This window comes from Phoenix dactylifera, chromosome 11 (assembly GCF_051530095.1).
Source record: "Phoenix dactylifera cultivar Ajwa chromosome 11, Ajwa_hap1_PhDact_Kaust_v1.1, whole genome shotgun sequence".
NCBI lineage: Eukaryota > Viridiplantae > Streptophyta > Magnoliopsida > Arecales > Arecaceae > Phoenix > Phoenix dactylifera.
In genome coordinates, this window is record NC_143200.1 from 5067352 (window position 1) to 5081752 (window position 14401).

The following is a 14401-nucleotide window of genomic DNA, read 5'->3' on the forward strand; positions in this document are numbered from 1 at the left end:
ATCGACCTGGTCAATCTAGCAGGCTAGCGAACTAATTGATGATTAGTTTTAATATATATATATATATATATATATATATATATATATATATATATATATATATATATATATATATATATATATAGAGCTCAAGTTTCAGACATTTTAACCAAAAATGGAATCACTGCCTAAAGAGCTACAGACATACTCTTTTCATGCTTGCGTATGTTATGCTTTGACTTATTTTTCATGCATTACTCGCTCTTCATAACTTCTCCTTGCATTTCCAATACAAAACAAATTACAAAACATTCGAGTAACATGTGCCACATAGTGATGCCTAGACAGTGCCAAGCCGTTCCAGTACAATGTTCAATTAAAAATTAAATATTGGAGAGTTAGAACTTAGAAGGATAGAATCTGATAAGGAAATAAAAAATTAATAAGAGGGTATTTGGTATGGGGTGATGACCCCGAGATCAAGGATAATATAGGTGGAGGTGACGAGATCACCAAATTTGGTTGCACTTCAGTGATCCTAAAAGTTAAATTTTCCATCTTTCTTCTGCAGAAGTTCAGCAGGCTACAAGGTATTTATTATGCAAAAAAAACCAAATCCTTGTTTTAACATCTCAATCTTTACAGACATGCTTAGATGTGGTATCCATTTTATTGTGTCTCACTTTGACTTTATCAATTTTCCTCATCATGAAAAGTTAGATGTTTCATTTGCACATATTTTGCAATAATTCCACATCTGCTATATTGAGTTCTCCTTCATGACCTTCATCGTATGTAAGGATACAATTTAGGTTTTCACTGCCAATTTATAACTGAGTTTCTGCTGGAGAACTTTCCTTGATAATTTCTTGGTGCAATAAAGCATAGGATGGAAACACAAATTATAAAATCCATTGTGTATTACAACTAGAGTCTTCGTGGAAGTTTCCATTGTACTTTCTTTGTGAATCTGGACTGCGCCTGAAAGTCGAGCACATCTTTCAACACAAGTTTCTTGGATGTGTGTGATGCATGCGGCTAAAGCATCCTAACAGACCAAGAAATTTGAATCTTACTCAAAATGTGAATCCAAATGATCAATTATAAAAATCCATTTATTCTTTGACACTTCCCATTTCTTTATATGGCAAATAATCCTAAATGAATAGGTGCAGAAGTTGGCTTGAGGCATTTCCTCTATACTTTGTTACCTGAAAAAGCAGGCCTCCTATGTTTTTCGGGATGAATAAGGGTAGCACAAGAATTAATATTCACCTATTATCCATCTTTCATTATCGCCTCTTGTTAATGTTGGAGCATGCTGCCGGCAATATAAATTACAAAATAAATACAATAATGCTATGTTGCTGGCAATATAAATAACAAAATAAATACAATAATTCTATGTTAACTGACCATTTGATTCCAAAAATTTAAACTATTACAGAAGAATATCTAGCTTGTCTAATAACTTCTCTATGTGTTCAAATGCTAGTGTTCTTTAAACATTATTCACATAATATAGGCTGGACCTAAGTAGCACCTATTTTCATTCAAATAGCGATTGGATATATATCCATGGCTTCAAATCTGGTATACTAGACTATGTCGAAAATTTGAATCTAGGTCTTGCTTGATTTTTTTCATTTTTTTTAAGATCTAAGATATAGGAGAATTCCTAGCAAAATGGGTGAAGGCAGGACTCAGAACCATGTTCTAGGGACCAACTCCTAAAGACTTTATTAAGTACACTAATTAGCACCGGCCCTCATTTGAACAAGTATTAATAGACCTATATTAGAATTGAGCCAAATAAAAGTCATAAATCTACAAAAATACTGTCGATGAGTTCTAAGTAGTACGTTGTTGTGTGCACACATGCAGACAAGCACAGACATAGAAACAAGAAAAAAACAAAGATTACTCAAAATATTATATGGGGCTAAAAAACAATATGAAGATGAGGGATCCATCACTTGATTTGATTGCCATCTTACAATTAGTTCTTCTTGACTGATTTTTTTAATTTCAAATCCTTAATTTCAATGGGTATCTTATGTTCTTGTTTATTGGTACACCAAAAAAAAAAAAAAAGAAGTAAAATTGCAGTACAATTATGTACAAAAACTAATTAACTTTATGTGAAACCATATCTAATTGTATGCATGGGACTAAAAAGGTAAAGTTAAATAAAGAACTTAATGTTACTTATCCAAAGGTTCTTTTTTTTCTTTTTACATAGTCAGGCTGTAATTTATTGAGCATTCTTCATATTTCATTTAACATTCATCCTTGGTATATAATTCAAAGCACTTATTAAACACTTTGCACCTTGTTTGTTTATACTCTTATGCCTATTTTCTATATATTTGTAATTGTTTTATATACAATTATACCTTTATTTTGTAGATAGGACAAGGATTAAAAGATAAACCAGGATTAAAATAAAGGATGGCAAAGTAAATTTTTGGTCAACTAAGTATTTGACTATTAAAACAGAGGGTGAAATTACTTTCTCATCTCCTCCATATGTAAAGATAACTCAAGAGCCTGGACATTTCAAAGCTAGGCTTCCAAAAGATGAAGCCTCTAAATATGATATTCAACATAGAGAACCTTTTTAATGAAGAAAGCCCCACATGAATGGTCACCCTAGTTTAGGACTCAAGTTGATAGGCCAAGGACTATTTTCTTATCCTCTCGCTTTATTCAAAGGACACATGCATGTATTGCACATATCCAATACTAGTGTACACAATAGCAAAGATGATGATAATAATAAAAAATAATGAAATTTAAATATTAATCAAGCTCATTTAATTTAACTGTTTGATGCCACAACTCCATCATTTATTGCATGTTCCTATGAATTGCAAATCCCAATTCTAGGGTATTGTGGTTGACGAACGAATTGTTCAAATCTAGGACCCTATCTGAACTAAATCTCATAGATGAAATTTATTTCATCCAGTTCTAGGCGAATAAACTCACAATTAGGTATAGATAAACCAGTTGCTCTTTGATAGCATCTAATGGGATTGAAACGATCTCCTTGACTTTTCCTTCCTACATCCACCAATTGTTCTCCATCCCTAATCGAAACCCATAGGATAAATGCAAGGCCACCATCTGCTGAGTATGACGTTCCAAACTAATGAATGCCATACCCCTAGGAGATTATGAGAACATCCAATAATCAATTCCCAAACTGTCTCCTTAGTCCACCAATTTCTCCACCCATTTTATTATCTTCAATCTTTTAAAGAAGTACTTTACATCAGATAGATGTTCAATTTTATATTGTAAAATTTGTCTCTGACTCTATAGTCGTATTTTTTTTTTTTCGATATAACGGCGACTCACACCATATAAGCGTGGGTGCACCCAGTCCTATTTGACAAGAGGAGCCGACGAAGAAAGGGAGGAACAATATGGATGCTATTCTATAGAAATTCTTCTGAATGATGCGCAGCGAAAAAAGCAATCCAATTGGCGATGATATTTGTCGAAAGATATGGGTGACAAAAAAATAATCAAGCCCAAGTCATCTTCTAAGTAGATACCGTGTACTCCCACCGTGCACCTCGCACGCGCCGTGGACACACCCCATAGAGAGAACCAAGGTCCGTCCATCCTTCTTTATATGTACGTACTTACCCAGCCTGTTGAGCCAACCAGCCGCAGAAGGACGAGAGAATGAGCTACCAGCAAATCCCTCCGAGGGGCTCCTACCCTCCACCAGGCAAAGATCGCTCTCTTTTTTAATCTAGATTTCAATGAATTTTGTTATGCTTTCTTGGATTTTCTTGAATTTTCACCAGATCGTGGAGAGATGAAGATGGTATTGAGATGATTGGGATGTGTTGGTTGGTTTGGTTTGGTTGCAGGATACGCACAACCCTACCCACCTCCGCCATATGGATCTCAACCTTATCCTCGACCTCCACCACCCCAAGGAGTCTACCCTCCTCCCCCACCGCCGGGGTACCAGGGCTACTTCCATGATGGGTATCCTCCTCCGCCTCCGCCTCCTCCATCTCAGCCCTACTACCACAGCCATGATGATGGTGCTTCCTGTTCCTCCTTCATACGTGGATGGTATGCATCTCGTCTCGCAGTCCTCCCCCTTCGCCTCTTGTTTTGTTTTCTTTTTCATTTCTCTCCAATTTCTAATTGACGCTTTGGTTATTCTGGATTGATGGAGAAGTGGGATCGATTTAGTTGGCTCGATCTATTTGCTTACTTTGTTATATTTCTAAGTGATTTACTTATTTTCCCCCCTTTTCTTGCTGCTGGTTGTGTACAAATTATGATCTTTGATTTGGCATGGCCTGTTAGATATGATGTCACTACTACTTTTTTTTTTTTGGTTTGAGAAATGGAATATTTGATTATGTTAATTGATTACTTTTGTTCTAGATGTGGATTACGCTAGTTTTCTGGCCCCTCTAGATGTTATTAGGTCACAGATGTTGCATTAAAAAATTGTGGAATTGCGTTCGACATATTGATCTTAAATTTAGACTCTTATATCTTCTTTATTGAACATCGTAGCCGTTAAATCTACTGGAACATATCATCGAACAAATGGGACAGAAGAAGACGTAAAAAGACAAGCTGTAGCCCTTCGACTCTTTGGTTCTCTCCTGTTTGCCACCCCAACCAACAGCTCCTGTTCATTGTCCTCTCAAGGGATTGATGATAGGCAACATGGCATCCAATTCCATCTGTTTGACTCTGGATCACATCTCGCAGAGGAGCTTACTACCATTGTCCTTTCGCTTCTGATGATTAACTGCACCAAATCCATCTTCTATTCTCTGCTTTACCTCCCTACAACCCTAGATCTACCATCACCCTTGGTAGTGGTGGAGCTGATTTCCTTTTCTACTGTTTCCATCCTCACGTGTTTGAAGTTGGATCCAGCTACCCCTCAACTATTTTCTCCTTTCTCCTCTTCTAAACCCTATTTCATTCTCACTCCTCTCCTAAACCTTATATCAGCCAACCAGTGCAAAGTACCCAACCTCAGATTGTCAAAATGCCCGGGAAATCCTAGGCGGTGACCCCTTAGATGCCTAGGCAGAACACCATAGGCTGGCAGGTGCTTGGAGTTAAAAATTCCCCAAGTTTGATAAAAGTAACATATTAGCCTTGTACAGTCAAATTATTACAAATATAATAATCCTAACCTCTGATTTCTCCCCTTTCTCTTGTTTGCGGCCCTTGACCCTCTTGTCTTGCACCCTCACAACAGAGAGGAGGATTTATGGTTAAGAGAGAGTCTTTTGTTGAATGGTTGCTATAATGCATATAAGAGGAAACTTAAGTTTTCAAAGTGCTCTTATAAATAAGACTTATTAATATATCCAGATTTGCTAGATAATTAGTACACTTCGTAACATACATGCAGAAAGATGATTGAAATTTAAAGTGTTCAATATTATTAGATACTAGAATGAGCACATGCTCCACACACGAAGGAAGAAGTGAATAGGAGAAATTGTTGAGGCTATGTATCCTTTTTGTATCATTTAGGGAGCACTACGAATGCCTTGAAGTCCAACACATTGATGGACTCTACATAAGGTCTCGAAATCTAGCATGCGTGTCCGACTCAAGGCTTTTCGATTACATATAATATATATAGAGAGAAGTACCTACATAGTAATAGAGTGACTAATAGGTCACTAGGTGCTTGCCTAGGCGTCAACCAACACACTCAGTTAACTATCACTCCTAACTACCTGGAATGTATCAGGCACCTAGGCGGTGTGGCTGCTCAAACGCCTAGACACTTAAGTGGTTGCCTATGACAACCTTGCCCCGACGTTGGCTTTTCCCTTCAAAACCCCATTGTCAAGCCAAAAAAGAAATTTAGTTGATCTTGAGCTGGCTCATCATAAAATGATTAGAGCTTGAGCTGGTTCTTTTAAAATTGAGCCGATCTAATTTACTACTGAGCCAGGTCAGAGCTTAAGCCAGCTTTTTTTTTGGCTAATTTATACCAATACATGCTTTGAAGTAAAGGATGTGCTAAATATTTAAACTGCATCAACGATTTTTATAGTTTGTAGCTTGAGTAGATCAGAGGGTTGTCAACTCCCGAAGTTTATAGCTTGCTGTTGTTGATTTAGAGGGCACAATTCACCATCAAATTTTACTTAACAACTCAAGTAGATGTAAATTTTCTTTCAGCAATATGTATTAACTGATTATGTTGACTTGTTATTATAGTTAACTCATTAGGTAGGGTTGCAGAGTGATTGGTAAAAGGTAATGAAATATAAGTAGATAGGAAGGAGAATGAAGGAAATGCAAATTGTTTAGACACCATGAAAAAGAAGATGATATTTCGAGTCCAATAAGCAAACAATAAATATTTTGCTCTCCACACTATAGGGGAGCATCTCCTAAATATATAGGCCAAGCTATACAAACCCCACAAAGATGTAGATCAATATATACTCTTAATACAATCAAAATGATCGCTTTCATAATTGAAACTGCACATTAAGTTAACTCCTTGAAGAAGAAGTTAACTATTCGAAACTAATGATGTACTATCCAAATTTAAGATCTACCATTGAACATTATCTACCCTACAAAAATGCTTGGAAACAAAATTTATGTGTTTTGATAATCTCTAATCTACACTACAATCATAGACACCATGGTCAAATTGTGATCAGCCTTAATGGATCCGTGCTATAGTGTCCCCTAGTCCACATAGGCTATGGGATGGGTTTCTGATACCATATGTCACAACCCAGGATCTCATCCAAAAATACTAGCCGGAAGGTATTATTTAGATTCCTTGGTCTTGTATAAGTACCTAGGATCTACTATGTCCATAGCTGCAATGTGGGACTAAACATAAGCTCACGCGGGTCCTCACAATAGTCATTCATGTGCACACACAATGCATATATCTTAGGAGTTTAAAAAATTGCAAATTTTTGATCATGTATCTATCTAAAATACCTAGACTTGGAAATTCTCTGAATGTTAGCCAGACCTGGCAGCTCCCACAGCTTGTCCCATGGGTCAAACATGGAGCCTTGATTGGGCCGTAGGTAATGAACTATGAGATAAACTAATGAGCTGGAGGGCAGGTGGCTACTCTTGTTAGGAAAAAAATCACTATGGTTGTACTTTCTATGCTACCAAAGCTTTCCTTTATCCTTCTTTGTGATCCTTGTGAGCATCTCTAGAAGAATACAAAGTCTACAGCAGGTCTTAATAACAGCTATAATATGGAACAAAATGCTTTGCATATGTTGAATTTAAAACAGATTTTTCTAGACCTGGAATTAGAGGGCTCAGGATTGGAGGAAACTGACTATTTCAGAGGAAGGAAAGGGAAGATAAAGAGAGGAGAAAAGCCTGGCTTCCCTCTTGAACGAGTTCACCCAAGTTTATTGAATATCCACAAAAGATCTGATTAAGACTTTATAGTATTATCTGTCCTTACAAGAAGGTTCTATGTTGAGTATTTAGCATGTCTTCAGGATATTCTTTTGTTCTTTTGTGCTGTACTAGAATGCCCTCATCAAACAGACTCATTTTTCTCCAAGTGAAAGGCCACCTGAAGTGGCCAAGCTATTTGTTCTTTGCTTATTTTCTTTTAAGCTATAGGACTCCTGAGGTGGGAGCAACCAGATTCAAACCTAAATAGTGTGACCTATACTGATCACTACAGTATCACTTCAGTTGTGCTTTTTTCAAGAGGATACACATGCTTCTTCTTCCTTTGGTTATGGTTCCATGACTCTTGCGTTGTTGCTGGTGACTTGCAATTTATTTGACATTAAATTATTTTTTCCCTTCTAGTTAGTTTTAGTGTTCATTCATTCCTCTTGGAAAAGGCACCAAAAGACTTTACAAGCAACAAATTTCTACTTTCCTCTTACCAACTTTCTATATGCTTTCCTTGTATATTTTATCCTTGATAGCTTATTTTTATTCAAAACATCCAGATTAATGTAACAATAAATTATTCCTGAAACTTATATCCCAAAAATCAATAATCCACCTCCTTCCTGTATCATAATTTCTGGCTTCTGTCTACTTCTATCATGCATCATACAATCAACATATTTTTAATTTTATTTTTGTTTACATGGCAAATGTCAGTTATGAATGAGAAAAGGACAAGACAGATGTAGCACATTCTATTGTTAAAGTATTGTGTGGTACTTGTCTTTGTATGTATGCTCTGCATACACACACACACACACACACGCAAGCTGAACATAATGTACCCTTAATTTGGTGTTAATTTAGTGTTTCTTCTGCTGCGTCCATATGCTAGTAATATACTGAATCCAGTAGAACAGTTGCTCGTCAAATTCCAAGGCCTATGCTTATTACATCCAGCAGTTTGCACGTAAGTCCTTTTAGGATAGGACAAGGATTCGGTTCCCATAAATATGCACCCATGTAGGTTGCTGAATTTATAAAGAGGAATCTGGTGCAGTTCTTAGTACACATAATTCCGGCAGTGGATGCATGATTATTTCTTGTTCAAGCATGGTTTCTTCTCATTATTTGCTTTCTCCTTTTTCACCATCAATCTAGGTCACTACTACTACAAATCTTCATCATAGAGTACATCACCTAGGCTTATGTGAGTGGGAGACGAGGTATCATCCTGGACAGTCATTCAAGTTGGTTCTTTTTTTGAGATCTACTTGGCTAATTCCGGCAAAATTCATATTAAATTAACCCAGGACTTCTGTAGTGTGACTATCATTCTTTTTGAGCATGCAAGTTGAGGTTTGTTAAGTGTTGATCCATATATTTTGATAATGATGAGAAAGGGGTTCTTCATATACAGTAGAAGCACCATTGCATCTTGTTGCCCAACTCTTTAATTATCACACATCTTGTTCGATTAAGAACTTGAAATATGCAGCGAGTAGATGAAGACTGTGTACATGGTTGTGGCTGTATTGATTTATCCACTTTTATGAGGGGCATACACTACAGATCAGCAGAATCTGTGCCCTTTTAAGCAAGAGGTTTACTTTAACTTTTACATGAATCTAGTATTTGTGAAATTTGTTAGGATCATTTCAATGCGCAACCTAGAGGGGGGATAAATAAAATTACTATTGTTTTTTGATGATACAGTATCTCGCTAAGTGCATTATCTTTTCTTCTTTTTTTTTTCTTTTTTTTTTTTTTACAGTTTTGTCATTATCCTAGTTTTTCCTGCTTTTCCTTCTTCATCGAGCCTCTTAATTTGCTCGCTTACTTTATCTTCTGTTTTCCCTGTTGCAGCTTAGCTGCTCTTTGCTGCTGTTGTGTGTTGGAAGAGTGCTGCTTCTAAGAAACCTTAATGTGTAACATGGAAATAATCTTCGTTCTTCTGCATTGTGCTCTATAATTGCCACTGATGTTGTCTATTGCTGCTTACAGCTTAAGGTCTTAGGAGGTTGTAGCATTACTCAACAGTGACTGTTTTTCTTCCTATATTTCTCATCTTGACCCTGTATCATGGTGGCCGTGGATTGTGTATAGTATAAGATCTTTGGAACTTAAGGCTTATTTGCACCAATCAAAGCTATTCATTCCATAAAAGCATGCTATGATGAATTTGAATTGCTTATAGACACCATGCTATTGACAATTCACTCAGTTACTAGAATAGTTGCTGGAATTATGTGCAAGCTATGAATAGGCTGTATGGCAATCATATATCAACACATGGAGGCAGAAGCATGCCTCTGTATCCTACATTTATTAGGGATTGTGTTTCCTACTCTGCTTCAGAGTTCTTGGAGAGCGTACTATTAGGAAAAGAGATATGATTTGGTTTCCAAGATGGACAAAACACAAGAAATGCGAGTGAAATGCAAGAAACTAATTGGAGACTCACCATTAGGGCTCCAACACGGGCGGGATGGATTGGGTTGAGGGCTGAGTACAAATGCAATTGCACCTGTCTCCCCCAACTTAACCCAACCCAATACATATTAAGTTAAATTCAGGTTGAGTCTGCTTAGTGTCGAGTCGGAATGGATTAGGCCATGTTAATCAAGTTATATTTAATATCGTCAAAAAATTTGGATGTTTTTTTTAGATTAATATTTGTTAAATTTGAGATCTTAACTGTCAATCAGTGATACTGTACTTACACAACTTAACATTAAATAGGATAAAACATAAATTTGAATTATATATCTACTAGATCATTTCGTGCTGTGATGGCTTGATCAGAGCCTAATTTGCTTGATCGGCCCAACCAGGCTTTGGCTCAGCCCAGTCGGAGCTGGTTGTGCCTCACACATGGTGGAAGTTCCTTCTCCCCTAATGATGTCGACTAGGATATGGAGACCTAGGGCCGTTGTTGCCCTAGGGCTTTTCTATAAAGACATTTCCTCATCCCTTCATGACTTTTCATCGCGAGCATTGCGCCTTTTCCTTTCTTTTTCTCTCTTTCTTCCTGTTTTGTGGTTTCCTTTCATTGTGCCCAACAAAAGTTGAGGGTAGAGAAAATTGTCGGAGCTGAGGTAAAGCGTTGACCTTCCTTCTCTTTGCTTTCTTTTCTTTCTACAGCCTTGAACCACCGCCACCGACTGGTAAATTTGCTGGAATTAGTTGTGCATGAAGCCCTATGGCATCCCCTGTTTTCCTCTTTTTATTTTTTTTCCAGCCATCTTTGCTGTCGGCATTCGTTGTAGAGGGCCTCAGCCTCCCCCTTGCATCGACCCCTAGCTGGAGTCGGAGCCCAAACTGTCGGCGAGAATGCTAGGATTCGAGAGCGATCGAGCAAAGGGCCCACATTCTGCCCTATTTTTGGCTGATTTTGGTGCCTGTCACCAGCTAGTTGTCACTGCTGGCTGCTCTCCACTGTCCGCCACCGCCACTTGCTACCACCTCGTTGGACCACCATGATCTATTCTCTTCTTCTTCCTCTATTTAGTCAAAGAAGAAAAAAAAAAGAAAAAGAAGAAAAAACAAGAAAAAAAAAGAAAAGACGGTCCCTCTTTTCGTCTCTTTTATTTCTCTCTCTTCCTCTCTCTTCTCTCTCTCTTTCTTTCTTTCTTTAGTAGACCTACATGACAAATATCACTTAGTTTCTTATTGTTTAAATACTTTAATTTATCTATTCTCTAGATATAAATCTTAACGTAATTGTGCATGGTCCACTGCAAGAAAAGGAGAATATAATCCAATACAAGTTTGCAGTTACTCCTGATCAAAAAAATTAATTGGGGCAAGGTTGAAATTGCTCTTTTTTCATTTTAATAATTAAAAGAAGGGATTTAACCAGACTAGTCTTTCATAATTACAACTGAATGCATCATCATTAAACCAAACCAAACAACTCTTGTGGAAACTCTTCAGTCTAAAACAGCAGCACTTTCAATGTGGTTGCAAAGTTTAAAATCCAAGACTTGGAAAAACTGAAGTACTGGATTGACATCCCAGAGACCCAGAAGGTTGGCTGCCAACAGGCCCAGCGCTCCAATGCATTGACTGCCTAGTGAAGCTCTCTCTCTCTCTCTCTCTCTCTCTCTCTCTCTCTCTCTCTCTCTCTCTAGGTTGGCTGCCTAGAGAGAGAGAGAGAGAGAGAGAGAGAGATGTATGTATATATGTATATATGTATGTATATATATGCGTACATACATACATATATACATATATGCATACATACATATACACATATATAAGTGGTAGCCGAAGAGTAATCTTTGTATCTATAAATAGGTGGACTAGCGTTTTGACATGGATAAGCCATTGAGCCTCTTGTACCATTCTAGTTTGCATGAATAAAAATCTTCCATACTTTTTACTAGAAAATTTTCTTTCTTATATTTTTGTTTCCATATTTTTGTTTGTACCCAACAGCCTAGAGAGACGCGCGTGCACATGCACATGAGAGAGAGATGCGGTGAATACAAATATATATATGAAGGATGAGAATTTTTTTCCTTCAGGAAAAAAAAGGTGAATGAGATAATTAAAGCACCAATACTTGGTATGGTCAAACAAGTTTCTGTAAGTATTGGCTGCAAGTACTTTGGCTTGACAATGACTTGATGTGGTCCTCTTTTGTTAGCACCATTATTGTAGAATCACATTCATGCGCTCTATTTGATGTGCTACTGAAAGCATCCCCAGTCCTTGGGAGCACCAAGGCAAGATATATCCCTTTCACCTGCATTTGGTATCACTAAGATGTTTCAGATCATGAAATGTCTTACAAGAATAAAACAATTGTTTAGAAGTCCCAAATATTCTGACTTTACTCACAAGTATTTCTCTTAAACAACAATATACTGCATTAGAATTTACTTGTTCTATAAAACTCAGCACCCCTTGGCAAATCGATCGTAGATATGCTTCCTTTTGTCTCGTCTCATCTCTCTCTCTCTGTGTATATATCTATCTATCTGAGTTGAGAACAGACCGGAGAAAAATCTTTGTCGAGAACTTTTCAGCACACCAATCGGCTTTCACCTTAACCAAACCATGCCCATGCATTGGCCCTATTGGGAATATATCTCTGACCGATGGATAAATCCATGTTGGGGTGGTCAGGTGTACTGCGTCCAGCCTTCTGAACCCACTTATTTACCATAAAAATAAGTGTAGGAAAGCAAAGTACGCATCGCCTCGAGACATGAACTTGTTGGTTGGTGGTCTCCAAGTTATCACAAATTTGTCAGAAGGCAGAGTGACAGCTACATAGAAACAAAAGGAAAAAAGAAATTAACATGGAAGAGAGAATGAAAACAAAGAAGTCCAATAAAATAGTTAATGGTTCGAGGTAAGTGATCTGGCCATCTAAGCAAGAATGCATGCTCTTGTTGTATGTGGTCCACAAGATCTTCGGCAATAAATCATAGTCTGGACTCTGGAGGGAGGGAAGTGTGATCAGCTTCACTGACCTCAACCATCTTATCATGCCACTCTTTTTCGTCTTTCTATCTATTGATAGGAGAGATTGGTGTGTGCTCATGTCGGAGTCCGCTTGCAGACAACCAAATGCGTGGAGAAAAGCAAAATGGAGAAGCTTTTCTTGCTGGCAAAGAGCGGACAAATCCAAAAGGAATGATCAAAGAACATGATAAAGCATCGAGTCCAAAGAGTGGATTAAAGAACTGATCTAGCACTGGCTATTAGAAGTCTTTTTCATTTTTTTCTTGTAATGACTAATTGCCTTGGTCTCTCTCTATTTAGTTGGAAAAATTTGGATAATCTAATTTTAAGTTATAATTAATGAGATCTATGTTTATTTAGTTAAAATATTTTGGATTATTAGAATAGTCTTTCTTAGCAAAATAAGCAGCATTGAGGAATACCATGCATGTTTCCCTTTCTCCGAGACAAAGCGACTATGTTGGGCATTTGGCTCGTATCAGCTATTTAGTTCATTTCCGTAACTTCTTGCATATATGAGAGAATAATATACAGAACTATAACATTGCCAATGATTTCTTACAGTATTGCAAAAAAATAAAAAATAGAAGTATGTTTCGATGCTATTAGCTAGGTGAGCATTACCTTAAAAACATTGTCATCATTTTGGTAAGTAATAATTGTTATATGATAGAAAGGGAATTCTTTGGAATTCATAGCTTAGACCAAACATCAAAACAACTTCACACCAACAACTCAAATAAAAAAGCTAAATAACAAACAACAGTAAAAAATAAGTATTGATTAATATCAAGAAGTTTAATTTACTATGTCCGAAAATTATTATTTTATTAAATGAGTCAATAGTTAATCGAAAATACTTTTTCAATGTGGACAAACTTACCAACTGTAAAGTAACAAGCCTGCAATAGTTCGGATGCATGATCTCACGTAATTCATAGTGTAGAAACTTTGTGTGCGCTAGTTGCCAAGGGAGTACGATGGTTTTGTAGTACCCATGCATGCAAGCATGCATGTAGAGGGGTACGTAGGCAAGTACTGGAGAAGCCTGCATTCTACTTTGGGTGGCTATCAGTAATATTTTTTGCTTGCTTAGAACAGTTACTTTTTATAGAACGTGACTCTTGGGAGCATATATTTTCCTGGCTCTAGCTCATAACACGAAATAGTGTCAGACTCACCAGCTTTTTCTAGGTTACATGGGTAAAATAAGACGTCCAACTACACCTTGGGATTCTCAAATCGGCGACCTAGGAGAAACTACGCATAAGAGAGAGAGAACAATCACAACACATGACAACAAAACAGGCAGGTCAAGTCCCATCACTGAACGCTGGACATTTGGGACAAGTGCCTTCGCTTAGCTTGGTCCGATTCTCTTTGGCATTCGTGGCTTTTCTCCAGAAAAAACAGGCAGATCCCTCCCCCCCAACCTCGCCCCAAAAAAAAGAAGCAAGAGAGGGTCTACCTGAAATAGGCTCCTCTAGCTTTTTAATCACAAGGATGTCCGCCCCCTCCTTCTCGTTAC

At 37.3% G+C, this 14401-nt stretch overlaps 1 long non-coding RNA gene across 1 annotated transcript; it reads left to right on the forward strand.

Annotated features, from left to right (window-relative positions):
• The first annotated feature begins 3579 nt into the window (after positions 1 to 3579).
• LOC103707822 (uncharacterized) lies at positions 3580 to 9564 on the forward strand. The gene is made up of 3 exons (XR_015971050.2): positions 3580 to 3721; positions 3867 to 4077; positions 9265 to 9564. It is a non-coding gene; the product is annotated as an uncharacterized LOC103707822 (long non-coding RNA).
• The last annotated feature ends 4837 nt before the right edge of the window (positions 9565 to 14401 follow it).